Source organism: Eubalaena glacialis, chromosome 1, assembly GCF_028564815.1.
Source record: "Eubalaena glacialis isolate mEubGla1 chromosome 1, mEubGla1.1.hap2.+ XY, whole genome shotgun sequence".
Classification (NCBI taxonomy): domain Eukaryota; kingdom Metazoa; phylum Chordata; class Mammalia; order Artiodactyla; family Balaenidae; genus Eubalaena; species Eubalaena glacialis.
In genome coordinates, this window is record NC_083716.1 from 115,434,646 (window position 1) to 115,452,314 (window position 17,669).

Genomic DNA, 17,669 nt, shown 5'->3' on the forward strand with positions numbered 1-17,669 from the left:
GGAAGGAAAACTCTCAGACTCATTCTATGAGGCCACAATCACCCTGATACCAAAACCATAAAAAGATTCTACAAAAAAGCAAAATTACAGACCAATATCATGCATGAATATAGATGCAAAAACCTTCAACAAAATACTAGCAAACAGAATTCAACAACACCTTTAAAGGATCATACACCATGATCAATTGCGATTTATTCCAAAGATGCAAGGATCCTTCAATATATGCAAATCAATCAATGTGATGCAGCATATTAACAAATTGAAGAATAAAAACCATATCATCATTTCAATAGATGCAGAAAAAGCTTTTGACAAAATTCAACACCCATTTATGATAAAAACTCTCCAGAAAGTGGGCATAGAGGGAACCTACCTTAACATAACAAAGGATATATATGACAAACCCACAGTAAACATCATTCTCAATGGTGAAAATCTGAAAGCATTTCCTCTAAGATCTGGAACAAGACAAGGATGTGCATTCTCACCACTATTATTCAACATAGTTTTGGAAGTCCTACCCACAGCAATTAGAGAAGAAAAAGAAATAAAAGAAATCCATATCGGAAAAGAAGAAGTAAAACTGTCACTTTTTGCAGATGACATGATACCACACATACAGAATCCTAAAGATGCCACCAGAAAACTACTAGAGCTAATCAATGAATTTGGTAAAGTTGCAGAATACAAAATTAATGCACAGAATTCTCTTGCATTCTTATACCCTAATGATGAAAAATCTGAAAGAGAAATTAAGGAAACACTCCCATTTACCTTTGCAACAAAAAGAAAAAATACCTAGGAATAAACCTACCTAGGGAGACAAAAGACCTGTATGCAGAAAATCATAAGACACTGATGAAAGAAATTAAAGATCATACCAACAGATGGAGAGATATACCATGTTCTTGGATTGGAAGAATCAATATTGTGAAAATGACTATACTACTCAAAGCAATCTACAGATTCAATGCAATCCCTATCAAATTACCAATGGCATTTTTTACAGAACTAGAACAAAAAATTATACAGTTTGCATGGAAACACAAAACACCCCAAATAGCCAAAGCAGTCTTTAGGAAAAAACATGGAGCTGGAGGAATCAGGCTCCCTTACTTCAGACTATACTACAAAGCTACAGTAATCAAGGGAGTTTGGTACTGGCACAAAAACAGAAAGAATGGAACAAGATAGAAAGCCCAGAGATAAACTCAGGCACCTATGGTCAACTAATCTATGACAAAGGAGGCAAGGATATACAGTGGAGAAAAGACAGTCTCTTCAATAAGTGATGCTGGGAAAACTGGACAGCTACATGTAAAAGAATGAAATTCGAACACTCCCTAACACCATACACAAAAATAAACTAAAAATGGATTAGAGACCTAAATGTAAGACCAGGCACTATAAAATTCTTATAGGAAAACATAGGAAGAACACTCTTTGACATAAATCACAGCAAGATCCTTTTTGACCCACCTCCTAGAGTAATGGAAATAAAAACAAAAATAAACAAATGGGACCTAATGAAAGTTAAAAGTTTTTGCGCAGCAAAGGAAACCATAAACAAGACGAAAAGACAACCCTCAGAATGGGAGAAAATATTTGCAAATGAATCATCAGACAAAGTATTAATCTCCAAATTATATAAACAGCTCATGCACCTCAATATTAAAAAAACAAACAACCCAATCCAATAATGGGCAGAAGACCTAAATAGACATTTCTTCAAAGAAGACATACAGATGGCCACAAAGCACATGAAATGCTGCTCAACATCACTAATTAAGAGAGTAATGCAAATCAAAACTACAGTGAGGTATCACCTCACACTAATTAGAATGGGCATCATCAGAAAAATCTATAAACAACAAATGCTGGAGAGGGTGTGTAGAAAAGGGAACCCTCTTGCCCTGTTGGTGGGAAAGTAAATTGATACAGCCACTATGGAGAACAGTATGGAGGTTCCTTAAAGAACTAAAAATAAAATTACCATGTGACACAGCAATCCCACTACTGGGCATATACCCAGAGACAACCATAATTCAAGAAGACACATGCACCCCAATGTTCATTGCAGCACTATTTACAATAGCCAGGTCATGGGAGCAACGTAAATGCCCATCGACAGATGAATGGATAAAGAAGATGTGGTACATATATACAAGGGAATATTACTCAGCCATAAAAAGGAACAAAGTAAGGTCATTGTAGAGACGTGGATGCATCTAGAGACTGTCATACATAGTGAAGTAAGTCAGAAAGAGAAAAACAAATATTCTATATTAACTCACATATGTGAAACATAGAAAATGGTACAGATGAACCAGTTTGCAGAGCAGAAATTGAGACACCGAAGTAGAAAAAAATCGTATGGACACCAAGGGGGGAAAGCGTCAGGAGGTGGTGGTGGTGGTGTGAGGAATTGGGAGATTGGGATAGATATGTATACACTGATGTGTATAAACTTGATGACTAATAAGAAAAAATAAATAAATAAAAAATAAACATTAAAAAAAATAAAAAATAAAGTATTCGTCCATTGAACCATTGAACCCTTATTAAAACTAGGGTTTTCTGATTATGGAGAATATCAGAATAAGTCAACAACAGTGGCAACATGGTGTTTAAATATCCATGTTTTCCAGCTTAGAAGACCTTGTGAACCACCACATGCTCATGGTAATTTAGCATGTTCTCCACAGAGAAATGGTGTTGCATACACAAATAAGAGTTGATCATCAAAGAGCTATTTATTAACCTGCTGAGAAATGCCTTTTCTATTCCTTTCCTGAGGCTTCAGGAAGCTACCTCTTCCTTGAATAAACCTGTTGAAGGTGGGCAGATTGGCTTGCAGCTTCTCTTAAATGCTGGTATTTGAACTTGGCTTAGGCAAGCACCTCCTGTAATTTACTTTACACTTGGCTGGAAGAAGATGATTTTATATTTGGGCTAGGGATAAAGGGAGCTTCTGTTTCCCTCTGGGGACCTATGGAGATTGAGAACATTTACTGTGTGTGCTTTCTTCACCTTCCCTTGAAAAGAAATAAAACCACCTTGTGCTGTTTCTCTACGTAGTTCAGGCATGCAGAGACATTCATCCTGTTGCATAATGCTTAGAATAAAAGGTGTTACAAAAAGCTGATTTGTTTCTGATAACCCAATGACTGCACATACTTAATAACTGATTTTACTGTAATATTCCTGAATTCAAAAACATTACTGCTACTTGACATGATTACATTTTCAGTAAAGGATTAAATCTTAGTTTACTGAAAAAAAATAGCTATTAAAGTAGAAAAGTTTTTAAATTATTAAAAAATAAAAAATATTAAAAAGTAATAAAAAAAAGAAAGAAAGAAAGAAGAGAGCAACCAAACCAAAAAGCAAATTCACCAATGATAACAAGCACTAAGAACTATATTAAAAAAAAAAAAAAAGGACAGACATAACCCTCGGACAAATGGTAAAAGCAAAGCTATACAGACAAAATCACATAAAGAAGCATACACATACACACTCACAAAAGAAAAAAAGGAAAAAAAATTTATATATATTAAAAAAAAAAGGAAGAGAGCAACCAAATCAATAAACAAATCTACCAGTGATAATAAACTCTAAACACTAAACTAAGATAAACATAAAACCAGAAACCAGTCAGTCGCATACAGCAAACCCCCAGTCTACAGTTGCTCCCAAAGTCCGCCTCCTCAATTTTGGGATGATTCTTTGTCTGTTCAGGTATTCCACAGATGCAGGTACATCAAGTTGATTGTGGAGATTTAATCCGCTGCTTCTGAGGCTGCTGGGAGAGATTTCCCTTTCTCTTCTTTGTGTGCACAGCTCCCGGGGTTCAGCTTTGGATGTGGCCCCGCCTCTGCATGTAGGTCGCCTGAGGGCGTCTGTTCTTCGCACAGACAGGACGGGGTTAAAGGAGCAGCTGCTTCGGGGGCTCTGGCTCACTCAGGCCGGGGGGAGGGAGGGGTACGGATGCGGGGCGAGCCTGCGGCGGCAGAAGCCGGCGTGACGTTGCAGCAGCCTGAGGCGCACCCTGTGTTCTCCCGGGGAAGTTGTCCCTGGATCACGGGAGCCTGGCCGTGGCGGGCTGCACAGGCTCCCGGGAGAGGAGGTGTGGAGAGTGACCTGTGCTTGCACACAGGCTTCTTGGTGGCGGCAGCAGCAGCCTTAGCGTCTCATGCCCGTCTCTGGGGTCCGCGCTGATAGCCGCGGCCCATCTCAGGAGCTTGTTTAGGCGGTGCTCTGAATCCCCTCTCCTCACACACCCCAAAACAATGGTCTCTTGCCTCTTCGGCAGCTGCAGACTTTTTCCCGGGCTCCCTCCCGGCTAGCTGTGGCGCACTAGCCCCTTCAGGCTGTGTTCACGCCGCCATCCCCAGTCCTCTCCCTGTGATCCGACCGAAGCCCGAGCCTCAGCTCCCAGCCCCGGCCCGCCCCGGCGGGGGAGCAGACAAGCCTCTCGGGCTGGTGAGTGCTGCTCGGCGCCAAGCCTCCGTGCGGGAGTCTCTCTGCTTTGCCCTCCGCACCCCTGTGGCTGCGCTCTCCTCCGTGGCTCTGAAGCTCCCCCCTCTGCCACCCGCAGTCTCCGCCCGCGAAGGGGCTTCCTAGTGTGTGGACACCTTTCCTCCTTCACGGCTCCCTCCCACTGGTGCAGGTCCCGTCCCTCTTCTTTTGTCGCTGTTATTTCTTTTTTCTTTTGCCCTACCCAGGTACGTGGGGAGTTTCTTGCCTTTTGGGAGGTCTGAGGTCTTCTGCCAGCGTTCAGTAGGTGTTCTGTAGGAGTTGTTCCACATGTAGATATATTTGTGGGGAGGAAGGTGATCTCCATGTCTTACTCCTCTGCCATCTTGAAGTCACTTTCTCCTTGTTTTTCTAAAAAATAAAATTCTACGCAAAGAGCATGATTCTAAAGCTGCTGTTTCTCTCATCCCATGTAGCCAAAAAATCCACATATGTGTGTGTATTTATGACTCTAAAATGTATCTATCTATCCATCTCCATATACCATTTATCTTTGATTGAAAGCTTTCCTTTATTTCCCCTCAAAGAAAAATATAATTTTAACAGATATTGTTATCAGTTTTAAGCACTGAGGCATAAACCTTAAGGTTTACCACTTCTTGATAATATGAGGTAGTCATCGTTTCACAAGCATTTGTAGTTGTTTTCCTAGTTATTTGAATATTTCTCCTTTCTCCTTTTTATTTTTTTCAGAAGGTCTTGAAAAGAGTGAAGTCCATGTATAAGGGTAGGGAGGATTTTTGCTCACTACTGATCTCTTCAATAATAGTTTCATGCATTTTATTGATATTTGTTTTAAAGGTTGTGTTAATTCATATGTCCTGGGAAGCAAATACAGAGTTAAGAGTGCAAGAAATTTATCAGTAAGAAATACAGTGGGAGGAAGTAAAATTGAGCATTTGAATGCTTTCAAAATGCTGTGTAGGTCTGATAACCATGAAAAAAAAGAAGGGGTGGGAAAGCAAAAACTGGTGGGAACACCTCACTGTGCAGTGGAAGAGTTCTACTTAGAACAGAAATGGCCAGATGCTAGTGTCTCTGTACTCTCACTGCTTAAGGACTGCCCAGGAAGGGTTTTTCTTTGGATTTAATGCTGTGGAAGATTCTTGCAGCTCAAGAGTTGACCCTTCCTTGAGAGAGAGCTGGATGAAGAACTCTCTTGACTTTTTGCTATTCACCCTCATAGTGTGTGAATCCACATCTCTGATACTGTTTGGGGAGCACATTACCCAGCATACCAGTATGAAGAGGTTTTGAAAAGAAAGGTAGTGGGATGAAGGGCATTTTGTCAACACTGCAGTTGGTCACAAGGTCTTAGATGGTATTCATCTACTCCTTCCTACACTGCACTCTAAATGCCCCTTGTCCTCACATATGCCTGTTGTTCTTGGAGGCTTGCCTAGGGGTGTGACCTGTATCCTCATCTTTGGGAAGTCTGAGTCCTTGGTAACCATTTATTTCTCACTAGTTCATGTCACAGTTGGGCATCAGAATGGCACTCAAGTGGATGCCCGCAGTTCCACACATTCCTTCCTGCCCCATTGTGTATCAGCAGCCCTACCTCCTCTAGCTAAACAGGGCCAATTACCCTGTCATGTTGGTGAATCCTTGCCTGCTGGCCCTTGGGCACAAGGGGCTCAAAGGCATTTTCAGGTGCTCTTTGTGGTTCTATGAGACTCTAGCTGTGCCCCTTGGTATGAGTGCACTGTCTTTGGGGACCAGGATCTCTAACTCTGCAAAGCCCAGAGCTGCATAGATGGGAAGCAAAAACTCCCCAGTGGCTCAATGACGGTGATGGTAAATAGTGCTTCCAGCCACTTGATTCCTAGACTCATGTATTCTTCCCACTGGGACATAGTATGTTGAAGACTCTGATTCCATTAGTATATTGAATTCTGGAAGATGTTTCCCCATCCTCAGAGTGTTGCCTTTAAGCTGTCCCATCAGCTATGACTTTCAGTGACCATTCCATGCTCTATCAGGCTACATTTGAACAATACACAATGCAATACAACCAGTGTAACCTATGGAAAAGGACCCAATCTTGCAGCTTCTTCCCTGTAAAATAGGTCCCCTAATCAGTATCTATGTTGTATGGTATTCAATGCCTGTGGACCAGGAACATTGTCAGTACCAATAGTGATGATGACTGAGGTTTGGTAGGTAAGAAAGGCAAACTCAAACAAAGATAAGTTTCTCTTCTAGGGAAAATAAATCTCAGACTGAAGAGGCTCACTGAAGTAAACTTACCACCAGTTGGTCATTGGGTCTCCCCAAGGAATGGTAATATCCTGGGAGCTCAGTACTGGACTCTGTGCAGGCAGATTGGCCATTCAGAGATGGCATCAGCTAGAAGAGCCATGGCAAGTGGTAGTCCTTATTTCAGAGACTATATCTCTGCCACTTCGGTCACTCATTTCGTATGCTAAATGTGCCATGTGTGCATAGCAGATGACCAAATCTGGTAATATCAACTGGCCATGTCTTTTCTCTTTTTTTCTTAGAGAGACTTGTTAGAGGTTTATCAATTTTACTGTTTTTTACAAAGAACTAGTTGTTTTGTTTCATTTATTTTCTCTATTGTTTTTAATTCCATTGATTTATGCTTTATTTCTTATTCCCTTTGTTCTGCTTGCTATAAGTTTAATTTGCTCTTCTTTCCTTAGTTTTTAAGGTGAAAACTTGGGATCTTAATTTTAGATCTTCTTTATGTTCTTATATATGAATTTAATTCTTTAAATCTCCCTATAAGCACTGCTTTATATGTATACCACAAATTTTGATTTTAGTCTAATTTGGAATACTACTTAAATTTCTCCTGAGACTACTCTTTGGCTAACAGACTATTTAAAAGAGTGTCTAATTTCCAAATATTTGGGCACTTTCCAGCTATTTTTCTGTTATTGATTTCTAGTTTAATTCTACCATAGTCTGAAAACACACTTTGTATTATTTCTATTTTTTTGCATTTGTTAAAATGTGCTTTATGTCCTAGAATGTAGTCTATCTTGATGAATATGCCATGTGAACTTGAGAAGGATATGTATTCTGCTTGTTTTGGATGGAGTATTCTATAGATGTCATTTGATCCAGTGGATTGATAAGGTTGTTCCGGTCATCTATATCCTTTTACTGATTTTCTACTTGTTGATCTGTCAATTACTGACTGAGATGTGTTAAGGTTTCCAACTATAATAGTGGATTTATTTATTTCCCCTTTCAGTTCTATCTGGTTTTGCCTCACATATATTGATACTGTATGGTGACTTGTATACACTTTTAGGGTTTTATGTCTTCTTGGAGAAGTAAATTATTTATGTTTATTATGTAATTCATCTCTTTATCTCTTATAACTTTCCTTTAATGCTTCATGTGAAATTCATATAACTACTCAAGCATTCTTTCAATTAATATTAACACTATATCCTTGTCATTTCTTTACTTTTACCTTATTTGAGTCTTTATATTTAAAATTTCTTACAGACAACAACTATAAAAGGTAGTTGATCTTGTTTTTAAATCCACTCTGATGATCTCTGTCCTTTAATTGGTATGTTTAGACAATTGTCTTTTAAAGTGGTTATTTGTATAATTGGATTAAAATATACTATCTTTGAAACCATTTTCAATTTGTTTCATTTGCTCCTTCCAAAACTGTTGATAATTGTGCTGAACGGTTAAAATTCGGAGTAAATTTCTCTTGAAAATGGGACAACTGCTTCTTTTTTTAAAAATTTTCTGCATCATATATTTTCATAACTTATGCTTTGTAAATCTGTCTCTGGGTGTTTCATGATGGTACGGTGCCTGAATCATTCAGTATCAATGATGCCTAGCTAAATACCAGTCAATTAGCAAGTTCTTACTAAGTATTTGTTGAATGAAAGATTAATATATGAAAAACAAATGCTGGGGGATAATGTGAGAAAAGTAGCAAAAGTATAAAGGGAAGATGAGAATCAATATTAAGAACAATAATAATAATAACTTAAAAAAAGACACCATATATTATACACTATGATAATTGGCCTATATGCATTTAATCACCATGAAATGTTCATAAATATATATATATGTATATATATATATATATATATATATATATATATATATATATATTTGAGGAATGTATGTTTTACAAATGTTAAGCAAACTGTTCAAAAGCTAACAGGTTGTAACTTTCATTGCCAGGAGTCACACTAAGGTTTTTAGACCTCCAAAGATCAAACTGCATCTGCACCAAAAACAGGCTCCCCAGATGCTAAATGTTGCTCATGAGGCTGTGATTAACCAAACATCTATCATTAAGCCCATTATTAACTAATCAGTTTAAGTGCATACATTTTATAAAGAAGCCACACTTAACAAAATAAAAAATGCTTCATTTCCTAACTCAGGGATTTGCTGTCGAGACAACTCTTACCTCCAAGTTATTAGTAATTTTCTTGAGATTGTCCTTTTCTTCATTTGTCACTAGAAACTTGTTTCACCATCGAGGAGTGACATAATGCCCCCAAAATACATTACTGTACCTGAAATTCACACTTCTGATGCTATTTGAAAAACATATATGTATAAATATTGTGTCAGGCAGAAAATATTTGCTCAGATAGTCAAGTGAGTAAAAATTTATTTCTGGAGGGAAGACACAGCAGGCAGGAAGGAGACATACAGCAACAATAAAAGGTACCTCCCATGAAAGGCTCCATTCACATCAGCATAAATGTGGCCAGGAACAGAATAAATTTTGTATAAAACAAGAAGGAGAAAAGTGCTAATATATTTATCTGAGAGCAGTATACTACAGCAATGTGCTGACATCTTCCTGTCCATCAGCAGATTTTGACTTTTGGGGGAAAACATCTGGATGTGTAGCAGTGAGGAACAGAAGAGAGAAGTAGCACAGCTGGGCAATTCTAATCTTGGGATCATGTTTATGATAACAGAGGGAAAAAAAGAGTTGTTCTCAATGCAGAAGCCTTGGTGCTAAAATATTGTCCATATTTATTTGTTGTTGCTTTTGGAGGGTCATTATTGCATTCCTTAGAGCTTCAATATTCTCATCTGCAATATGGGGCAAATAATACTTTCAAGTTGGCTGTGAAGATTACATAAGATAACACACGGGAAACCAGGTAGCATAGAGACTGGTGCATAACGGATTCTCAGCCATGCCAGTGTTTTTTCTTCTCAATATTGGGGAGAAATCGTCAAAGCAAAACCCTATGTTATTAATTCTGGGATAGCATATATTCTCAATTCTTGATACTTTACAAAATTCTTTCAAATCTTCTCTTTTAATCAGTTGGATTTTCCATTGTTAGGTATCTGCAGTCAGTTTCAGGTTTGTGGGAGGTCTGGGCACCCATACGGGTTTCACACCCCTAAAGGTCTCTCTCTAAAAAGCAGACTGCTTCTTGCACAACACAGTTCCCCGGTGAGATTGTTCAGGTCATCTTACATCATCTCATACTATGTCCTGAAGTGTCTCTGCCACCAGTCCTGGACTCACAAGCCCAGTCACTCTCCACTGCAAATGAGAAACACAGCCAATGTACTTCAAGGAAATCTCCCAGCCTCATAGAGGATGTTTTTGCTGAAATTTCTGATGTCTGCTTCTTGCTTCTAGGTCCTCCAAACACTCTCCACTTTGCCCTTCTACTCTTCCCCTTCCCCCACCCTGTCCACTGTGATTTCTGATTGACTTCTTATGACTAATGCCTACTTTAGTTCCAGTTATTTCTGACATGAGCTGTTCTGTATTTCATTATAAGTCCTGCCTTTAAGATTTTAATGATGAGTTTTTAAATTTGTAACCACTGGGTCCCCTTAGCTTTTCCTGTTGTTCTTCTCTTGCAGTTGCTGCCAATCCCAGATTTTACAGCATTTTTAACTGCAACTTTCCATTGTAACTAGGATGGGTGTTATTTTAAACCCCCCCTCTCTCTCTCATCAATCTATCAATCTATTATACTGTTATGTCCAGTTCTGAAAACAGCTCTTCTGCCCCTTTCCTGTTTGCCCATTTCCATTCCCCTCTAACCCTGAAAGAACCTAATTATAGGAATGAGATCGCTAGACAATTGAACCTAGCTCCTGACTTATGCTCTCCTGAATGCACACCATACCTTACTTAACCTGTTGATTCTTTTCCTGAATAAAAAAGAAGTAAGAATGAAGAACGAAGTAGTTAAAGAATGACTAGCTTTCCACCCCCAGAAGCCCCCTTAGCAATCCTGCGGGCAGATCACTCGGGCAAGATAACATCTGAATAGTCAGCCAGCCTGCATGCAATGGAGAAGGATGTAGAACCCAACCTCCTGCCTTGATGATTCACTGAGATTCTTCCCCTTTTTTTCTCTTTGAAAACTTTCATGGCTGAGAGGAATCTTTGGAGTTGGTCTCAGAACATGAGTCTATTTTCTCCCCAGATTAACAGCTTTTCTACTGACACTTGCCTCTCAAATTATTGGCTTTTGAATGGCAAGCAGCCGGACCTGAGTTCAGTAACAGTTTCAGAAAGAGAAAGGAGACTAGAAAGACTGCTGCTGACATGTTTATACCACTGCTTGTGACTTTAATAACAAAACGAAAAAACCCACAATTCTTATTTATTTATTTTTTTATTCTTACAAGTAACACAAGGTTCTTCAAGTAATTTACAAAATTACATTGCGGATTCTCACAAATGGCTTTACTGTGTTTCACCAAATCCTTTCACTGTTAGCAGTATTCAAAATAATTTTGCTTTCTTTTTCAGCTACCACCTCATCTTCTGCTTTTTCTCCTTATTCCTTTTTACTTTTGTTGACAAGATTCTACTCATATTTACTTTCTTTATCATGCCCATGATCTAATTCTTATTACTCCCTTCCTGCAACTTCAATATATTTTTGTGGAGGATGAATAGGTGAGAAGAAGCCTGAGTCACTGCAATAAATATATTAGAACGTTTATATTTGGCCAATTTATCCCTCTTTGGTAGTTGGTACTTTATGAATCAGCAATGCTGATTAAGGACCATATTCTTGTGCATTTACTTGTTCATTCTGGTCTTGTTTATTCAATTAATGACACTATTCAGACGGAGGTGTTGGCATATCCAAATGTTTTTAATAACCAAATTAAAGGTCAAGGTTCAGGTTGTGATTTATTGATTGTTTTAACATCCTTGTTATGCTAGATTGGTAGCTGACTGAGGCAGCTTTACCTCTTACAGAATATTCTTAGAAGAGGGCGCTGCAACCTTGATGAACATTCTTTCTTTAAAAGACAGAAAAACACCTTTTACTAATAAGAATTTAATCACAAGTCCAGAGTTCTAAGAGATCCCAGGCCTGTTTTTGTTTGTTTGTTTGTCTGTTTCCTGAGTCTGTTTAACCCAGTCCTTCAGAGACATCAACTGTACCTTTGCAGTCTTCTGGGTTTCTTTACACTCTCTGTATTCCTCTCTAGCTTTTATAGCCCTTAATATTTTGTCCCCTCCTCATGTACCCCACATTTTTCACCAGTGTTCCCTCAAGTGCCTGACTGGGTCAACTCCCATAAGACTGCACAGGAACGGAACACCCCTTACTCTCTTTATTATATTGCAATTTCTGTTCATCATTTATTTTTTGCCTGCATATTAAGATGCAGAGTCATAGACTCTTTATTAGCTTACAAAGCTCATCTGTTTTCACTTCCATGAATACTTGTTAGCTCCCTATTTCTAAACAATGCAACCCTGCAGCACTGTTTTCTAATGGGAACATCTAGCACTTATATTCCGCGTCATGATATTGATGCTTGCTTATATTATCAGTACACTTCTGCACATTTTTTTTATTTTGGTACTTTCTAGATCTTGACCACTGAGTTAAGACACAAAGGTGACCAAAGGAAGGTCACAAAGGTGACACAGCTTCCTAAGGGAATTCCCATTTTGCAGGTGGAAACAGCTACTTTGAATTATCATAGACTCTTTTGGTTAAAAGAATCTGCTTAAAACTGGCTTAGATAAAAATGGGGATTTAATAAGTTGCTAAGTTGAAAGTTCTAGGGATCTTTCCAGGGTCTCACATGATAACATCAGGAATTGTTTTATAAAAATGAATATCATGGTAAGTTTAGTAATCAGTATTTATAGTTAGATTCCCAGGTGATACTGGCAGAAATAGTCCAAACTTTATACATGTCTTCAGACCAACCTTTGGCAATTGTTGGACTAGAAAATGATCTCGAAGGCCCCTCCCATTTCTTACCCTCATGAGTCTATCCAGATTGATCATTTTATCATTGCAACTAGACTGAAAGGGATTCAAGGTTAGTAGTTGTGTCTTATACTTCTATATCCTAAACAGTTCACAGCATTGGGAACAATATATGAGTTCAGTGAATATTTGATATATTTGCTAATATTCTACCTACCTCACTGTTAGGAAAACTAAGAAAATAAACCAGTATATAGAAATGTCAATATAGGAAGCAAACCTATGTGTTTATTAGTGTGGGACATTTTTTTGGATTGGTGGGAGAACATACACTTCTTGAGAAATATTTAGTGGTAATGTCCAAACTTTTAGTAATGAGTATATTACTATCTAAGAGAAAAGATCTGGTCTGTAAATGGTTGGAATACTCCTCATCTTTCATCCATCTGCCAGTCGATTTCACAGTTTTTCACATTTAAGTGAATTTCTTTCAATCACCTAAATAATGTCTTGAAAAGATGTGAATTCCAAACTGATAACTGCATACAGCTTCCATTAGCACATAAAAATGTGTCAGACTGACTCTAGCCGATATTTGCCATTTTAATTTTCTTCCAGTTTTCCAGAATATTTTTGAAGTGCTAGGGTGAACGCTCTGAGTTTTTAAGAAGGAAGATAGTGACCTGAGAATTTTCTTTCTCTTGTAACTCCATAGAATTGAGTAATATTCTGAGAATATGTCTAATTATCACTTAAGTATTTTGAAGTGCTTTACTACCTATATTTTTAAGTATGCAACTAGAACATAATAGGACGTTAACAAGGATATATTGAGGTTATATCATGTGTGAAGACCTTAACTTGAATAATTTTGTTTAATCTGAGAAATCTGAGATCTAATATGCTTAGATAAAGTCTAACTGTTTATGCCCCAAATCAAAGTCTTCAAAGTCTTTTCACAAGTTATTATTTTTTTATAAATTTTAATTTTGTTCTTTCTTTACTTTGATAGGAAAAATAGGCTGATAATAATGAAAGAAATAACTAGCAACTATTATGCTATGTCCTAGATAACTATTTTTAACATTCTGTTACATATTCTCTATGTATACTTACATATTAACACTCTATTGTATGCATGCTTTTCTATCCTTCTTTTAAAAATTAGTATTATTATTATTTTTTTTGACAGAGAAAAAATGTTTTTTAATTATGTACTCAGTCCATTTGGTGTATTTCAAAAGGTGCAATACTTTTCTTTATTTATCAGTGAAAGAAGTTAGAAATTAACTTCAAAAAAAATCAGCAAATGGCAAACAAATTTCTTTGAGAGCCACAGTCACATATATAGTGCATCCTAGAAAAGAGGAGGGGCAAGAGAGGTTCCACCCACTTTCATGAGTTTCATCAAATACTGGACCTACTCAAGGGTGGAGAGAAAAGGCAACTTTCAAAAAGGAACATATATTAAATGACACGTTTACTATACTCCTTCCTAAGAGCAACAGGTGGGAAACACGTTATCTAAACTAGATCTAGGAAGAGGAATGTGGAATCAATCCATCCTCCTTTATGGGCTGTCCAATGGTTAATGAATTTAAAAAAAAATGACTAAATAAAAACAAATCCCACACATACACCCCATCCAAAAAAAAAAGAAAAAAAAATAGATATCCCAGATTACTCACCAGAGTGGAACCTGGGAACAGCTTCAACAACCCAAATTAGTCTGTTACAGAGTCATCACAAGCATGCCTTGCTTTTAAACAAAGAAAAGAAATCCCTAGAGCAAACAAGAAAAACAAAAGGTGTGCCAAAAGTGAAGTTGCTGTGTGGAGCAGATTTCTTGGAGTCCTTTGGTGTGCCCAGTCTGTGGAAGGGCAAGGATATCACCAAAATCGTGGGAGCCTATGGGCTTATATTATTACTCGGGCTGGAAATGATGCTCAGAAATTCATCTATGAATCCAGCTTGCTGTGGAAACATCAGAACAACATTCACCTGGTGAATGAATGGATCACCAAGGACATCTCATCCACGAAGATCCAGCGAGCTGTCAGAAGGGGCCAGAGAATTCGCTACTTGGAACCAGACCTTGTTCAGGAATATATTGAGAAGCATAGTTTGTATAGTTCCGAGAGTGAGGAGAGGAATGTTGGGGTGATGTGACTCCTTTGCTGAGAAACACTGCAGAAGCTGACACATAAGAAATTCTCCAGCATGGTATTGTGGACTGCTCTTTTGGGAATTTGAAACAGTATGAGTGTTAGTAAGTGGGGGAAGGAAATGTGATCCTCTTTAATAAATTAAAGTTTAAAAGCTTGGTAAAAATCAGTAGTAAATTAAAATAAGGTTTATCTTTTTATCAGGAAAAAATACTGTCACCAGTATTATTCTATGCAAAATGATCTCATTATTACGTTTGACATCAATCTATACGCCTGTCCTAACTTTTCATCAAGAACAGGTACCTAGATGCCATTTCCTTCTGGCTGGCCCTCTCAGGCATAGAATTTCTGCCCTAAGTAACTTCACCTTGCGAGTTGTAATCTCAATATTTTTGAAAGTCTAGATGAGCAACTTGACTATATTTTCATACAACCGTGTGGCTGACAGGGTCTTGCTGCTCTGACCAGGTGTCAGGCCTGTGCCTCTGAGATGGGAGAGCCAAGTTCAGGACATTGGTCCACAGAGACCTCCCAGTTCCACATAATATCAAATGGTGAAAGTTCTCCCAGAGATCACCATCTCAATGCTAAGGCCCAGCTCCACTAAACGACAAGCAAGCTACAGTGCTGGACACCCTATGCCAAACAACTAGCAAGACAGGAACACAGCCTCACCCATTAGCAGAGAGGATGCCTAAAATCATAATAAGGTCACAGGCACCTCAAAACACACAGCCGGATGCAGTCCTGCCCAAGAGAAAAACAAGATCCAGCCTCATCCACCAGAACACAGGCACCAGTCCCCTCCACCAGGAAGCCTACACAACCCACTGAACCAACCTTAGCCACTGGGAGCAGGCACAAAAAACAACAACTACGAACATGCAACTTGCAAAAAGGAGACCCCAAACACAGTAAGTTAAGCAATATGAGAAGACAGAGAAACACACAGCAGATGAAGGAGCAAGGTAAAAACCCACCAGACAAAACAAATGAAGAGGAAATAGGCAGTCTACCTGAAAAAGAATTCAGAATAATGATAGTAAAGATGATCAGAAATCTTGGAAATAGAATAGAGAACATGCAAGAAACGCTTAACAAGGACCTAGGAGAACTAAAGAGCAAACAAACAATGATGAACAACACATTAAATGAAATTAACAATTCTCTAGAAGGAACCAATAGCAGAATAATTGAGGTAGAAAAACAGATAAGTGACCTGGAACATAAAATAGTGGAAGTAACTACCATAGAGCAGAATAAAGAAAAAGGAATAAAGAGACTTGAGAACAGTCTCAGAGACCTCTGGGACAACATTAAACGCACCAACATTCGAATTATAGGGGCGCAAGAAGAAGAAGAGAAAAAGAAAGTGACTGAGAAAATATTTGAAGAGATTATAGTTGAAAACTTCCCTAATATGGGAAAGGAAATAGTCAAGTCCAGGAAGCGCAGAGAGTCCCATACAGGATAAATCCAAGGAGAAACATGCTAAGGCATATATTAATCAAACTATCCAAACTTAAATACAAAGTAAAAATATTAAAGCAGCAAGGGAAGAAGAACAAATAACATACAAAGGAATCCCCATAAGGTTAACAGCTGATCTTTCAGCAGAAACTCTGCAAACCAGAAGGGAGTGGCAGGACATATTTAAACTGATGAAAGGGAAAAACCCAGAACAAAGATTACTCTACCCAGCAAGGATCTCATTCAGATTCGACGGAGAAATTAAAACCTTTACAGACAAGCAAATAGATAGCTAGTGGGAAGCAGCTGCATAGCACAGGGAGATCAGCTCGGTGTTTTTTGCGTCCACCTAGAAGGGTGGGATATGGAGGTTGGGAGGGAGACGCAAGAGGGAGGGGATATGGGGATATATGTACACATATAGCTGATTCACTTTGTTATAAAGCAGAAACTAACACAACACTGTAAAGCAATTATATTCCAATAAAGGTGTTAAAAAAAAGAAAAGTAACTGATATCTAGTTCAGACTTGAAATATAACTTGTTCTTTATTTTCATAACATGGAGCTGAGGAAGAAGATCCAAAATATTTCCTCTTCTGGTTAATTCTAATTTATGTAAATGGCTCTATTGTCAAACCAATCTATCCACTAGAATGAGCTAGACAGAGAATGAATCTTAGTATGAAGCCATAGGACAGAAACCAGAGAAGAAAATAGATTTAGTGATGCCTCAGAGGCAGATACTAATTTTTTTCTAACCAAATATGTGACCATCTGTAATTTAAGCAAATATTGAATCTAAAAATTGGATGTCTGGTTCACTTGATGCTTGCAATTTTCTTTTAGATGATGCTGACTATGATGATTTTAAAAGTATGTAACAGTAAATATTTATAGAAAGAAAATGAAAATGAGAACTTTGAAATAATTTGGGGGATTGGAGTGATTAAATGAATCTCCTACTTTCTGTGCAATTGTCTGAAAAACCTGTAGTACATTTTTCATTTGCTGCTAAAAAGATGCTCATATTCTTTGATGTTAACTGAAGTTTAAAATCTTTCTGGAATTGGAAAACTTAAAAATAATGCTGTATATGAAAAATAAATGTTAGCAAAGAATTTTTATCTATTTACCTACCAGACTGGGCTGAGTAGGCAGTTACCTTATTTTATCCATAGGGTCTAATATCAAGCCAAGTTGAAGTGCCTGAAAGCCACTCTTTTGCCCCTTTCCTGTTTGCCCATTTCTGTTTCCCTCTAACCTTAAAAGGACCTAATTACAGAAATGAGATCACT

At 38.0% G+C, this 17,669-nt stretch overlaps 1 pseudogene; it reads left to right on the plus strand.

The window, feature by feature from the left end:
• The first annotated feature begins 12,755 nt into the window (after positions 1-12,755).
• LOC133091396 (nicotinamide/nicotinic acid mononucleotide adenylyltransferase 1-like) lies at positions 12,756-14,941 on the plus strand (annotated as a pseudogene).
• The last annotated feature ends 2,728 nt before the right edge of the window (positions 14,942-17,669 follow it).